The following is a 14,538-nucleotide window of genomic DNA, read 5'->3' as shown; positions in this document are numbered from 1 at the left end:
TGGTTTTGTTAACTGTTTCCTTTACTGTGCAAAAGCTTTTGATCTTGATGAAATCCCAATAGTTCATTTTTGCCCTTGCTTCCTTGCCTTTGGTGATGTTCCTAGGAAGATGTTGCTGCGGCTGAGGTCGAAGAGGTTGCTGCCTGTGTTCTCCTCGAGGATTTTGATGGATTCCTTTCTCACATTGAGATCCTTCATCCATTTTGAGTCTATTTTCGTGTGTGGTGTAAGGAAATGATCCAATTTCATTTTTCTGCATGTGGCAGTCCAATTGTCCCAACAAAATTTATTGAAGAGGCTGTCTTTTTACCATTGGACATTCTTTCCTGCTTTGTCGAAGATGAGTTGACCATAGAGTTGAGGGTCTATTTCTGGGCTCTCTATTCTGTTCCATTGATCTATGTGTCTGTTTTTGTGCCAGTACCATGCTGTCTTGATGATGACAGCTTTGTAATAGAGCTTGAAGTCCAGAATTGTGATGCCACCAACTTTGGCTTTCTTTTTCAATATTCCTTTGGCTTTTCGAGTTTTTTCTGGTTCCATATAAATTTTAGGATTATTTGTTCCATTTCTTTGAAAAAAATGGATGGTACTTTGATAGGAATTGCATTAAATGTGTAGATTGCTTTAGGTAGCATAGACATTTTCACAATATTTATTCTTCTAATCCAGGAGCATGGAACATTTTTCCATTTCTTTGTGTCTTCCTCAATTTCTTTCATGAGTACTTTATAGTTTTCTATGTATAGATTCTTAGTCTCTTTGGTTAGGTTTATTCCTAGGTATCTTATAGTTTTGGGTGTAATTGTAAATGGGATGGACTCCTTAATTTCTCTTTCTTCTGTCTTGTTGTTGGTGTAGAGAAATGTACTGATTTCTATGCATTGGTTTTATATCCTGACACTTTACTGAATTCCTGTACAAGTTCTAGCAGTTTTGGAGTGGAGTCTTTTGGGTTTTCCACATATAGTATCATATCATCTGCAAAGAGTGATAGTTTGACTTCTTCTTTGCCGATTTGGATGCCTTTAATTTCCTTTTGTTGTCTGATTGCTGAGGCTAGGACTTCTAGTACTATGTTGAATAGCAGTGGTGATAACGGACATCCCTGCCGTGTTCCTGACCTTAGCGGAAAAGCTTTCAGTTTTTCTCCATTGAGAATGATATTTGCGGTGGGTTTTTCATAGATGGCTTTGATAATATTGAGGTATGTGCCGTCTATCCCTAAACTTTGAAGAGTTTTGATCAGGAAGGGATGCTGTACTTTGTCAAATGCTTTTTCAGCATCTATGGAGAGTATCATATGGTTCTTGTTCTTTCTTTTATTAATGTGTTGTATCACATTGATTGATTTGCAGATGTTGAACCAACCTTGCAGCCCTGGAATAAATCCCACTTGGTCGTGGTGAATAATCCTTTAAATGTACTGTTGAATCCTATTGGCTAGTATTTTGGCGAGAATTTTTGCATCTCTGTTCATCGAGGATATTGGTCTGTAGTTCTCTTTTTTGATGGGATCCTTGTCTGGTTTTGGGATCAAGGTGATGCTGGCCTCATAAAATGAGTTTGGAAGTTTTCCTTCCACTTCTATTTTTTGGAACAGTTTCAGGAGAATAGGAATTAGTTCTTCTTTAAATGTTTGGTAGAATTCCCCAGGGAAGCCGTCTGGCCCTGGGCTTTTGTTTGTTTGGAGATTTTTGATGACTGTTTCAATCTCCTTACTGGTTATGGGTCTGTTCAGGCTTTCTATTTCTTCCTGGTTCAGTTGTGGTAGTTTATATGTCTCTAGGAATGCATCCATTTCTTCCAGATTGTCAAATTTGTTGGCGTAGAGATGCTCATAGTATGTTCTTCTAATTGTCTGTATTTCTTTGGTGTTCGTTGTGATCTCTCCTCTTTCATTCATGATTTTATTTATTTGGGTCCTTTCTCTTTTCTTTTTGATAAGTCTGGCCAGGGGTTTATCAATCTTATTAATTCTTTCAAAGAACCAGCTCCTAGTTTCGTTGATTTGTTCTATTGTTTTTTTGGTTTCTATTTCATTGATTTTTGCTCTGGTCTTTATGATTTCTCTTCTCCTGCTGGGTTTAGGGTTTCTTTCTTGTTCTTTCTCCAGCTCCTTTAGGTGTAGGGTTAGGTTGTGTACCTGAGACCTTTCTTGTTTCTTGAGAAAGGCTTGTACCGCTATATATTTTCCTCTCAGGACTGCCTTTGTTGTGTCCCACAGATTCTGAACCGTTGTGTTTTCATTATCATTTGTTTCCATAAATTTTTTCAATTCTTCTTTAATTTCCTGGTTGACCCATTCATTCTTTAGAAGGATGCTGTTTAGTCTCCATGTATTTGGGTTCTTTCCAAATTTCCTCTTGTGATTGAGTTCTAGCTTTAGAGCATTGTGGTCTGAAAATATGCAGGGAATGATCCCAATCTTTTGATACCGGTTGAGACTTGATTTAGGACCAAGAATGTGATCTATTCTGGAGAATGTTCCATGTGCACTAGAGAAGAATGTGTATTCTGTTGCTTTGGGATGAAATGTTCTGAATATATCTGTGATGTCCATCTGGTCCAGTGTGTCATTTAAGGCCTTGATTTCCTTGTTGATCTTTTGCTTGGATGATCTGTCCATTTCAGTGAGGGGAGTGTTAAAATCCCCTACTAGTATTGTATTCTTGTCGATGTGTTTCTTTGATTTTGTTATTAATTGGTTTATATAGTTGGCTGCTCCCACGTTAGGGGCATAGATATTTAAAATTGTTAGATCTTCTTGTTGGACAGTTCCTTTGAGTATGATATAGTGTCCTTCCTCATCTCTTATTATAGTCTTTGGCTTAAAATCTAATTGATCTGCTATAAGGATTGCCACTCCTGCTTTCTTCTGATGTCCATTAGCATGGTAAATTCTTTTCCACCCCCTCACTTTAAACCTGGAGGTGTCTTCGGGTTTAAGATGAGTTTCTTGTAGGCAACATATAGATGGGTTTTGTTTTTTTATCCATTCTGATACCCCGTGTCTTTTGATTGGGGAATTTAGCCCATTAACATTCAGGGTAACTATTGAGAGATATGAATTTAGTGCCATTGTAGTGCCTGTAAGGTGACTGTTATTGTATATTGTCTCTGTTTCTTTCTGATCTACTACTTTTAGGGTCTCTCTTTGCTTAGAGGACCCCTTTCAATATTTCCTGTAGAGCTGGTTTGGTTTTTGCAAATTCTTTCAGTTTTTGTTTGTCCTGGAAGCTTTTAATCTCTCCTTCTATTTTCCATGATAGCCTAGCTGGATATAGTTTTCTTGGCTGCATGTTTTTCTCATTTAGTACTCTGAATATATCATGCCAGCTCTTTCTGGCCTGCCAGGTCTCTGTGGATAAGTCCGCTGCCAATCTAATATTTTTACCATTGTACGTTACAGACTTCTTTTTCCGGGCTGCTTTCAGGATCTTTTCTTTGTCACTAAGACTTGTAAATTTTACTATTAGGTGACGGGGTGTGGACCTATTCCTATTGATTTTGAGGGGGGTTCTCTGAATCTCCTGGATTTTGATGCTTGTTCCCTTTGCCATATTGGGGAAATTCTCTCCAATAATTCTCTCCAACATACCTTCTGCTCCCCTCTCTGTTTCCTCTTCTTCTGGAATCCCAATTATTCTAATGTTGTTTCGTCTTATGGTGTCACTTATCTCTCGAATTCTCCCCTCGTGGTCCAGTAGCTGTTTGTCCCTCTTTGCTCAGCTTCTTTATTCTGTGTCATTTGGTCTTCTATATCACTAATTCTTTCTTCTGCTTCATTTACCCTAGCAGTGAGAGCCTCCATTTTTGATTGCACCTCATTAATAGCTTTTTTGATTTCAACTTGGTTAGATTTTAGTTCTTTTATTTCTCCAGAAAGGGCTTTTATATCTCCCGAGTGGGTTTCTCTAATATCTTCCATGCCTTTTTCAAGCCCAGCTAGAACCTTGAGAATCGTCATTCTGAACTCTATATCTGACATATTACCAATGTCTGTATTGATTAGGTCCCTAGCCTTTGGTACTGCTTCTTGTTCTTTTTTTTGTTGTGAATTTTTCCGCCTTGTCATTTTGTCCAGATAAGAGTATATGAAGGAGCAAGTAAAATACTAAAAGTGTGACAACAACCCCAGGAAAATATGCTTTAGCCAAATCAGAAGAGATCCCAAATTGTTAGGGGGGGAGAAAGGGGATAAAAAGAAAACGGTAAAAGTTAAAAAAATTTAGCAGAAGTAGAGAAAAAAAAATTAAAAAAGAAAAAAAAATTAAATTAACTGCAAGGCTAAAGAATCATGGGGAGAAAGCCATGAGTTCTGTGCTTTGCTTTCTTCTCCTCTGGAATTCTGCCACTCTCCTTGGTATAGAAACTGCACTCCTTGGTAGGTGAACTTGGTCCTGACTGGGTTTCTCGTTGATCTTCTGGGGGAGGGGCCTATTTTGGTGATTCTCAAGTGTCTTTGCCCCAGGCGGAGCTGCACCGCCCTTACCCGGGGCTGGGCTGAGTAATCCGCTCGGGTTTGCTTTCGGGAGCTTTTGTTCCCTGAGCACTTTCCGTAGAGTTCCAGAGGACGGGAATGAAGATGGTGGCCTCCCGGTCTCTGGCCCGGAGGAGCCACGAGCCCAGGACCCCACTCCTCAGTGCGCCCCCAGAGAACAGTGCCCAATTACTCCCGTCACCCTGGCCTCCGGCCGCGCTCCGAGCTGACCACGCCTGCAACCGGTTCAAGGTTAACCCCAAGCTGAGAGTCACTCCTCGGCTCTGTCTCTGTAGCCGGCTTCCCTGTTCTAATACCGGTAAGCTCTGCAACACTCAGACACCCCCGATCCTTCTGTGACCCTGTGGGACCTGAGGCCGCGCTTACCCCATCTGGGTTTCACCCCGGTTAAGCCTCTGGAGCGATGTCCCTCAGCGGAACAGACTTTTAAAAGTCCCGATTTTGTGCTCCGCGGCTCCGCCGGTCGCCGGGAGCCGGCCCCTCCCCCCGTGGTCTATCTTCCCGTTGCTTTGGATTCACTTCTCCGCCAGTCCTACCTTTCAGATAGTGGTTGATTTTCTGTTTCTAGAGTTGCTGTTCTTCTTCTCTTCGATCTCCCGTTGGATTTGTAGGTGTTTGCAATCTTTAGATAAGCTATCTAGCTGATCTCCCGCTACCTGAAGTCGTCTCAGCCGCTACTTCTCCGCCATCTTGACTCCAATCCCCATCTTCTTTTTATATTGTAGGAAACCATGCTGCTTGGCTGCCCTGTAACCTCAGGTTTCTATTGGGTTAAAGAGAAATTATGATTCTGGAAGTTATCTGGCCTTTACTTCTTCTTAGTATGGAGAAATTAACATGTTAGCTTTCTACTTCCTACTTGAAAGCTAGTAGTCCTTTTGTTCTATAATTCATTTTGAGATAGTACCTAATGAGTTTTAACAATGAGAAATGAATATCGGTACATTTTATTTTTCTTTTCCCTTCCTCTTCTCCATCCCCTAATTTGGATTACTTTGTTTGTTATTTAGGTCATCAAACTTAACACATGATTTTTCTTTTCCTTTAGTCAATTTTTTTTTCAGTTTGTAGCATGATCATTTCACTGTACTTAAAGCCATTTCTTGATTAGCTAAATCTGATCACTGCAGGTTTTATTTTTAAGAATAATTATCAAACCACTTTTTCTTTTCCCTCAGTATTTTCTAGATATCACTCCTTTTTTTTCTGGTCCTGAATATTACTGTAAAAAAAAAAATCTCCAAACCAGCTTGATTTTTTTTATCAGACTTTCAACTGCCTCAATATTCTTGTAATTTTTATTACTCATGAAAGTTCAACAAGATATGATCTGACGTTGATGATCCAGTAACAGATTTGCTGGGGTACATGTACTCTTTCTAAATGTATATTCAAGATTTTTTTTCCTTTCATTAAAAATGTTTTCTCTCTCATATCTTTAAATATCTTTTCTGTTCCATTTTTGTTCTATTTTTTTTTAATTCAAGAGGACCAATTATGTGTATGGAATCTCTGATTTCTTTAGTCATCCAATATCCATCTTTGCCTTTGTATAGTTAAATAATTGTGTTACCTTCCACTTCATTGTTGTGTGAGTACTTCTAGCTTATTCACTATCTCTCTGTTTTCAGTAATATTTATTTCATCACTTTTATGTACACATAGGCTTTTGTTCTAAATATTTGTAATTTTATTTTCCATTTATTTTTTGAGCACTGATTTATTTTTTACGTAGTTTATTATTTTTGTGATTTGTTAATAGAAATAGCACACACTAATTTTATTGAGTGTCTGAAGAACTCTTTGTGTAAACTATGCCTCTGTTTTCATATGTGTTATGCTGTTCTGCCTTCTTGCATGTCTTTTCTCCTTTTATTTTTCAGTTTTATTTTTCTTTTTGGTTTCCATGCTGGCAGTTTATGGAGCTGGAAATTTGCTGAAAAGTAAAGTGGAGAAAGAAAAGTAGCAGGGAAACAAGGTAGAACATTTTGTAGCTTTGACCGAGGTTTATTTTCTTGAGCACTCCTTTACATGCACTCTCATGTAGTTCTCGGCATCCATGAGATTGGCATGGCTGACGGTGACATTTACAGTGAAGCTCTCCTTTCTGCCAGCCTATTCTTTTCCCATAGACTTTTTGAGCTTTGATCTGGTAAATATTACAGGTCATTTGATTAAGATGCTATACTACCTCCTCCTGTAAATCACCATATATATAAATATGATGTAAAAATTGAAAAAGGTAGAGATTATGTGACTAAGTAATTACCGTTTGGTGACATCGTGTTGCACTTGAGAGAATGGACTCTGGATTCAAAAACACTGGAGTTTGAAACCCCGTTCCAGTCACTATCTTTGTCTGATTGTACTTAACCATTCTGTTTCGGTCTTCTTACGTTTGAACCTATCTCAAGATGGTGTTTTCATTAAATGATATAATGCCTGAATAGCTCCTGGTAGAATGCCAGGCACACAGTATTCAGTAATTATAATTTTTCTTCATTTTTATTATGTGGTTTTGCTTGTAAGTATGAATTCTTATTCATAAATCGATGAGTTCCTTAACTACAAGTTGCTGAAGCAAATATCTGCCTTGGTCTCACCTGGTTCGTCTCTTCTCAGTTATCTTTTTCTTTGTCTCTCCCCAACGCTCTTCTGTATCCAACACTTGGATGCATTCTGTTTTTGATGGGTTGTATCTGTCAGGATGCTGGCCCACAAGAGATCAAATCTTCAAAAGAGATAAAGGAGGATAATGTGATCACTCTTTACATAGGTATGGGAAGGAAGGTAAGACCAACCCCAAATGACTTATATGTGGAGTATGTAAATCCTGGCCAAATAAGAACAGAATTAATAAAGTATCCAATCTTACTTTTTCATCATAGACTTGCCCAGCAATTCACATTTATGGGAATCTCGCTCACAGAAGGTTATAAAAAAATAATCTTAATTCTTCTCCTACCCTTAGTCTACTAGTCTAAAGATATAAAACATCATGTGAAAGCATACATAATACACATCAGTATATTACATGTGGGGAATTTGCTATTCAGGTTAAGAAGTGTATAGGACTATTTTATTTTATCTTATCTCATTTTATTTTAGTTTAGTTTATATTTATTTATTTGAGAGAGAGTGAGCCTGCAGAGAACTGGGGGAAGAGTGGAGGGAGAGGGACAAGCAGACGCCCTGCTGAACAGGGAGCCTGGAGCAGGGCTCCTCTCAGAACCCTGAGATTATGACTTGACCTGAAATCAAGAGTGAGACCTTTAATCTACTGAACCAGGTACCCCGAAGTGTATAGGACTTTAGAGAAAGAAAAATATTAACACAGTTGAATGAATGAATGATTAGATAAAATAGTTGATGAATAAATTATAAATTAGGGTAGAATTGGCCTAATGTTTACCATTTTTCCAATAATTAGTTATTACTATTACTTATCTACATGCCTGAAAATAGTGACACACACACACACACACACACACACACATATATATATATATGCTGTACAATGGCAGGTAAGGAGTTGATTTTCAAACCTTTAATTTGTTTTTCATTTATTATTATGAAAGCAATTTCTGGATGGTTAAATTGACTTCTGAAACATACATTAATTAAAGTATCAGATAAATGGTTCTGGTTGGTATGTGCATCCCATATGTCAACAAACCAACAAATAAAACTTCTTCTTGTCCCTCCCAACTTTCTAGTAAACCTTTACCACTGGATTTCTCCAAAATTGATATCTCCTACCATATGTTTTCCCTTTTACTATCCACATCTCATCCAGTCAAAAAATAAGCTCCATTCTGTTTCATATGCCCAAGGTCATTTGCTCATTATTAAATAATCATAGGGTGGTGGTAAGAGATCTCACTTTGTTCTGGCAGTACTACAAAATATGAATGATTACCAGACTAGATTATATATTTATAAACCCATTAATTATCTTTATAGCAATATATCTTTTTATTTATTATATAAAAATAACTTGTATTTTATATATGAATATATATATATGTATATATGTATATAAATATATATATCTATCTCCCAGCCTCCATGTGGAAAATTGGTAGGGTAAAGCGTAATACACACTTCTTCAAGGTAGAAGTAATAAACTCCTAGATCTAACTATATATTTTACTAAGGTTATGAAAGCTTAAGGTAGCAGAATAAAAACCAAGAAGGGCCTATGGAAAATTTTTACTACATAAGAGAAAAAACAGTAATCTGAAGTCTCTGGTGTTCTTGGTTATCTCTGTTCCTTAAATATATCAAGCAAAAAATAGTCTGAAGGCATTTGCATGAGCTTTTGCTGGGGTTTTCTTCTGGAAATTCTCATGGCTAACTACTTTGATAATTTGAATCTCAGCTTAAATATCACTAATAAACTAAAAAATAAACCTAAATAAACATCATTTTAACCAATTCAACAGCTGTAACATGCCCTTCCTTAACCACAACAAAGGATATGTGTGCCTCCAGGTGTCTTCATTTACTACTCAGAAACTTAGAGAAACCTACCAGGAACCATCTCTGTTTTCCTTTATTTGTAATATTTTAAATTGGCAACTAACTAACAGTAGGAGGGTACCTCAATAAGTTATAGCGTGAATATGATAGAATATTATATAGTCATTAAAAGAGCTGCTCACGGAATTTTTAATAGTATGCATAAAATCCTTTCTCAGTGATAATTAGGAAAAAAAGCAATATATTAAGCAAGAGATTACATATTGAAAATGTATTCTCAAATGAAAAAAATCTTTGAAGAGAGATGTTGTAAATGTTACCAATGATTATATCAAGGTGGTGGGTTTATTAGTGAAATTATTTTTAAAATATTTTCTTCATTTTCTCTTCTTTATGGTTGGCAGGAAAAGCATGTGCTACTTTGTAAACTTGAAAATCAAATACTATATTAAAAATGTAGAAGAGAAAGGGACATGCTTGGACTATGGCATAAATAAGTAATTCTCAAAATCTTGGTTTGGTCTCAGGAGACTTTTGTACTTTTTAAATTATCAAGGGCCCTAAATAAAATGTAGTAGGTTATACCTATTGATATTCACCACTTTAGAAATTAAAACTGAGAAATTTTTTATTTATTTAAAATAAGAATATTACCATTTTGTGTTAACATAAATAGTGTATTTTTATGAAAGTAGCAATACTTACCAAAACAAAAAGTTAATGAGAGGGATGGCATTATTTTACATTTTTGCAAATCTCTTTAATGTCGATTTAATAGAAAACAGTAGGATTCTCATATTTGCATCTAATTTCAAGCTGTTGCCATTTTTTGCAATGGTTAAAGTGTATGAAAACATCTGGCCTTGCACAAATTATGCATTTGGAAAAGGAAAAACTTCACAGATCCACCTTTGACCCCCAAACAAGAAGATCCTGTGAGCACCGAGGAACGCTTAGACCTTCTAAAGTCTATCTTTAGATCTGGGTTGTCTTGCATGGTTTACTTACGAGTTGTGTAAGTCTGTATCTCATTTAACCCTACTGAACCTAAAGTTAATTACCTATAAACTGAGATTCTTAACCCACGATGTGGTTGAGAAAATTCAATGGTGTGTCCTTTTGAGAGTCCTTTGCAGTATCCAAAGACTTGGGGTCCCACACAGGTCATTTTTGTATTTTCTCTGTGTAATCAAATCAAAGCTTTTATAATAGTTATGTTTGAAACGCTCATAGTCATAAATTGTAAAGGAATAATATTTAGCTTATGTGCGTCAGTTTTAAGCAAATGGAAAGTCTGTTTTTTCCAAGGGGATAGCAGATACTTTCTCTCATTATTCTTTCCCATCTTTTCTCTCCAAACACTTACTCTCCTTTTAGCTCATTCTGTTAGATCAACACTTAAATTGGAAGTTCTTTCTGAGTTCAGGCAGTCTAAAGGGAACCCTGCCAAACTAAGGCATTGCTCACTTGTCCTTTTACCCACTGAAAATGTGTTTTAAATCGCTAAAAATAACTGCAGGATCCCACGCTGTCCTTTATTAAGCAAAGAACTGAATAGAGTTCTTCTCAAATGGCCTATTTGTAATTAATCATTCCTCAAATGTAGTAAGAATAATGATAGCTTATATTTTATTAATTTTTAGAACTTGTAAAACTCATTCATGAATGCTTCCTGTAATAATACTTGGAAATACAAAGGGGTTTTACTGTCTTATTTTTCAAATAAGGACTTGAACTCCGCCGATGTATGGAGCTGTCCTAAGGTCAAGTGGTTAGTCAGAGGCCGTCCTGAGACCAGAGCTCACATTTCCCATGGCCCAGTGTTGTCAGAGGTGATATTCTGTGGAATAGTCTTTTCAGAGAGATCACACTTCAAGTTCTTAATGACATAAAAGGAGTTTTTGTTAATTTCCTTTCTTTTTTTAACCTAAAATCAGTTTGATTATACTAGCTCTTCATTCCCTTTCTTCAGGATTTGGAATTTGGAGCTGTATTTTCTTTCTAAAGACTTTAAAGGGCTAGTAACAGTCACAGACTTACATCAGAGAGGGACTTACAAATATGTTCTCCACTTCTCTTTGCTATATTGACTCTCAGGCTGCTGAAAAACCACTTTGGAGTGAGCTTAGAAGATGAGATGAGGTTGCTATGTAAAAACAGATTTCAAGTCTCTGTATGGTTACTGATTCATGCACATTTTTTCTTGAGCTATGTCTTCTTTTGGAAGAGAGAGGTGGGTGTGGTTCTACAAGAAATAAAACCATGCAGAGTATTAGAAATACTTTTTTTTTTTTTTTTTCTGCATGAATAAAGATGCAGGCATGTTATTGATGTCTTTGTGTGTCTCTCCAGTGACAGAGCATTCTGGAGAATATAGTCCAAGAGTATGTTAGTTTAGTAAAATCATTAAAAAACCCTTGAAAATTCCTTGCAAAAAAAATTCCTTGAAATGGAATAATTAGCATAGATACTATCTTGAAATACTGACTAGACTATTAAAAAATGAAAATCTTGTTAAGGTTGGGATTTATTGCTTTTAAATATTTCTTGGCCCCTCTTCCCATTTCCTTTACTATAAATACTTTATGCTTTTAAAATATTGTGTTTTACTTAATAAGTTCAGTATTAATTTATTAATTTTATATGTATTTTTATTTATTATTAAGTATTTAAGTTTTACTTAAATATTTCATGCTTTGTACTGTTGAGTGGCATTAATTTTGTACCATTGAGATTTAACTCTACTAGGCTAGTAATTTCTTTAAGCCACTTGAATATTTTCCTTTCTGTCTTCCCTAATGTTCCTTTAGTCAATCTCTGTTGCAATGCTATCTATGCTTTGAAGCTCTACTTAAATTCTACCACCTCCATAAACTCCAGATTCCTTGTGACGTTATGTCCCTTTACCTTACCCTGTTTTTCTGTTGTTCTGTGCACTTCTGTAATAGAACTCATCCTGGTAGTATGTGGATTATAGATACAAATTCTTGTGTCTGTTACCACCAAGCCAGGTGAGCCCTTGGAGGGCGATGAGTATGTCCTGTATATACTTGCATCCTCAAAGGAATCTCACAGTCAGTGTGCAGTATATGAATTGCATAGAACTTTTGAAACTAGAACCCTCACTTACTTAAGTAGGGAGGATGGATAGAGTAGGATGTTCAAGATACATCTGAAGAAAAAGGATGTGGTGGCTGATGCTCATGCCTCAGAAGCACACTAACTTCCTAATTCTTTTCTTTTACTGACAATTTCCATATCTCAAGTAACTGAAGTAATTTGGAGATTTTTTAATAGATACATAAAAAAATGAGCAGAATTCAGAATAAATTTAGTAAATTGAGTGCACTATGGCTTCTGGAGCCACCTGATGGGCCTTAGAGATTGACTATAAAATGCAGGTTAATACGGGATCTCTTCTTACAATTACATGTGTATAAATTTGATTTTGGTTAAAGTAACAGGGAGAGAAATTACCGAAGTTCTGTGTCCCTGGATTGTTCAGCTATGTTTTACATTTACAGAAAAAGGAATTTCGAATGTTCCAGGAACAGTTCTGCAGATTCCTCGCATTCCAGAATCATGGAAGTGGAGATGATGTGGAAAGGGAAGACAAGGCACATTATAAAGTCTCCCTCATCCAGTAATGTCTTATGATAGCAGTTATTCCAGAGAAAACGAAAGTAAGTCCCTGTAAAATAAGCAAATGAGGACCATGTGTTCTTCCAGATCTCAGGAGACAGTATCTCTCACATACTTAAAAAAAACCATCAAAATAATATGCTCTTCAACTGGTGAGTGAAACCCATGTCAGTATTTTCTATGTATTAGGAGTAATCACCCAGTGTTTGTAGTAAGTGGTCACAGCAGGCTTTGATGTCCTCATCTTTGGGGCCAAGGACAATTCATTTATGTGGTGCAGTAATTTAAGATCATACTCAAAGTCAAGTTTATGAATTGCCTTTTCACCAACTCTTTTTGTATTTTGTGTGTGTGTGTGTGTGTGTGTGTGTATGGATATCTACATATTTTAATTCAATAGTAATTAGGGAAATATGATCTAAACATACAGAATGTTTCTGATTTCTAAGCAATATAATCACTGAGCCACTGGGTCCTTGTAGTGTTTAGGATATTGGAAAGAGCTCAAATGTCCATCAGCTGATAAATGGATAAAGAAGATGTGAGATATATAAATAATGGAATATTACTCAACCATCAAAAAGAATGAAATCTTATCATTTGCGATGAGGTGGATGGAGCTAGAGTGTATTATGCTGAGCGAAATAAGTCAGAGAAAGACAAATACCATATGATTTCACTCATATGTGGAACTTAAGAAACAAAACAAAGGAACAAGATAGAAAAGATAGAGGGAAGCAAACCATAGGAGACTTAACTATAGGGAACAACCAGAAGTTACTGGAGAGGAGGTGGGTGGGGGGGTTGAGTTAAATCGGTGATAAGTATTAAGGAGAGCACTTGTGATGAGTGCTGGGTATTATATATAAGTGTAAATTACTAAATTCTACTCTAGAAACTAATATTACACTGTATGTTAACTAACTAAAATTTAAATAAAAACTTGAAATAAGAAAAAGAAAGAACATTGAAAAACAGCTACATAGTGACACATTTTAATATTTATTTATTTTAAAGATCTAGTTTATTTATTTGACAGAGAGAGAGCACAGGCGGGGGTGGTGGGGGCAACAGGCAGAGGGAGAAGGAGAAGAGGCTTCCTGCTGAGCAGGGAGCCTGACATGGGGCTCCATCCCAGGACCCTGAGATCATGACCTGAGCCAAAGTCAGACGCTTAAGTGACTTAGCCAAACACTTTAATATCTAATTAAGACTTCAATTAATGTAGTTAGAGCCTTTCTGAATTCATAATTGTATATTTATACCAAAATAAACATTGATTACTCGAAGATATTTAAATAAAAATTATAATCCAAATGCATCATATATTTTTCATGCAATACTCTCATTTTATCTTCTTAATGATTATTAAAGTACTAAAACATTAGAGAGAATTGTGATAATAGGGATTATGAATAGAAGTTTCTGCTTTTCAGCATTGATTAAGACTGGACCACTGATGGTCATTTTCTATTTGATATGTCTACATTGAGGAGAGGGAGATAGGTTGAATCTTTTTAGTTCTCACAGGTTATCTGATAAAGGATTTTAAAAAATTAGTATTGAATGCTCTGATACAACTGATAGCTGGTATAATTATTTTATTCAAACACTGGACACAGGTATGAAATGTGAAACGAAACTATAGCATAAATGATATTTAAAATGGCTCTTTCATATAGAACGTGATCCTTTTTTTCTTGCTATCCTTTCTTAAGAGCCAATTTATTAAAACTTTTTGCATATTCTCTCAAAGCAGAGAATTCCTGAGTTGCAAAACAACTGAAGGAATTAGAGAAGCTGAAAGAGTGGTTTGCCGCAACATACAGGAAATTTGAAATATTAAACAAAGTACTGATGGGCTTGAGAAATGCAATAAAATACATCACATCAATTTCCTTGTCCCCTAC

The sequence above is a fragment of the Lutra lutra genome, chromosome 3 (genome assembly GCF_902655055.1).
Source record: "Lutra lutra chromosome 3, mLutLut1.2, whole genome shotgun sequence".
NCBI classification, from domain to species: Eukaryota; Metazoa; Chordata; class Mammalia; order Carnivora; family Mustelidae; genus Lutra; species Lutra lutra.
The sequence above is the reverse complement of the archived record's forward strand: the minus strand, read 5'-3'. Positions refer to the sequence as shown.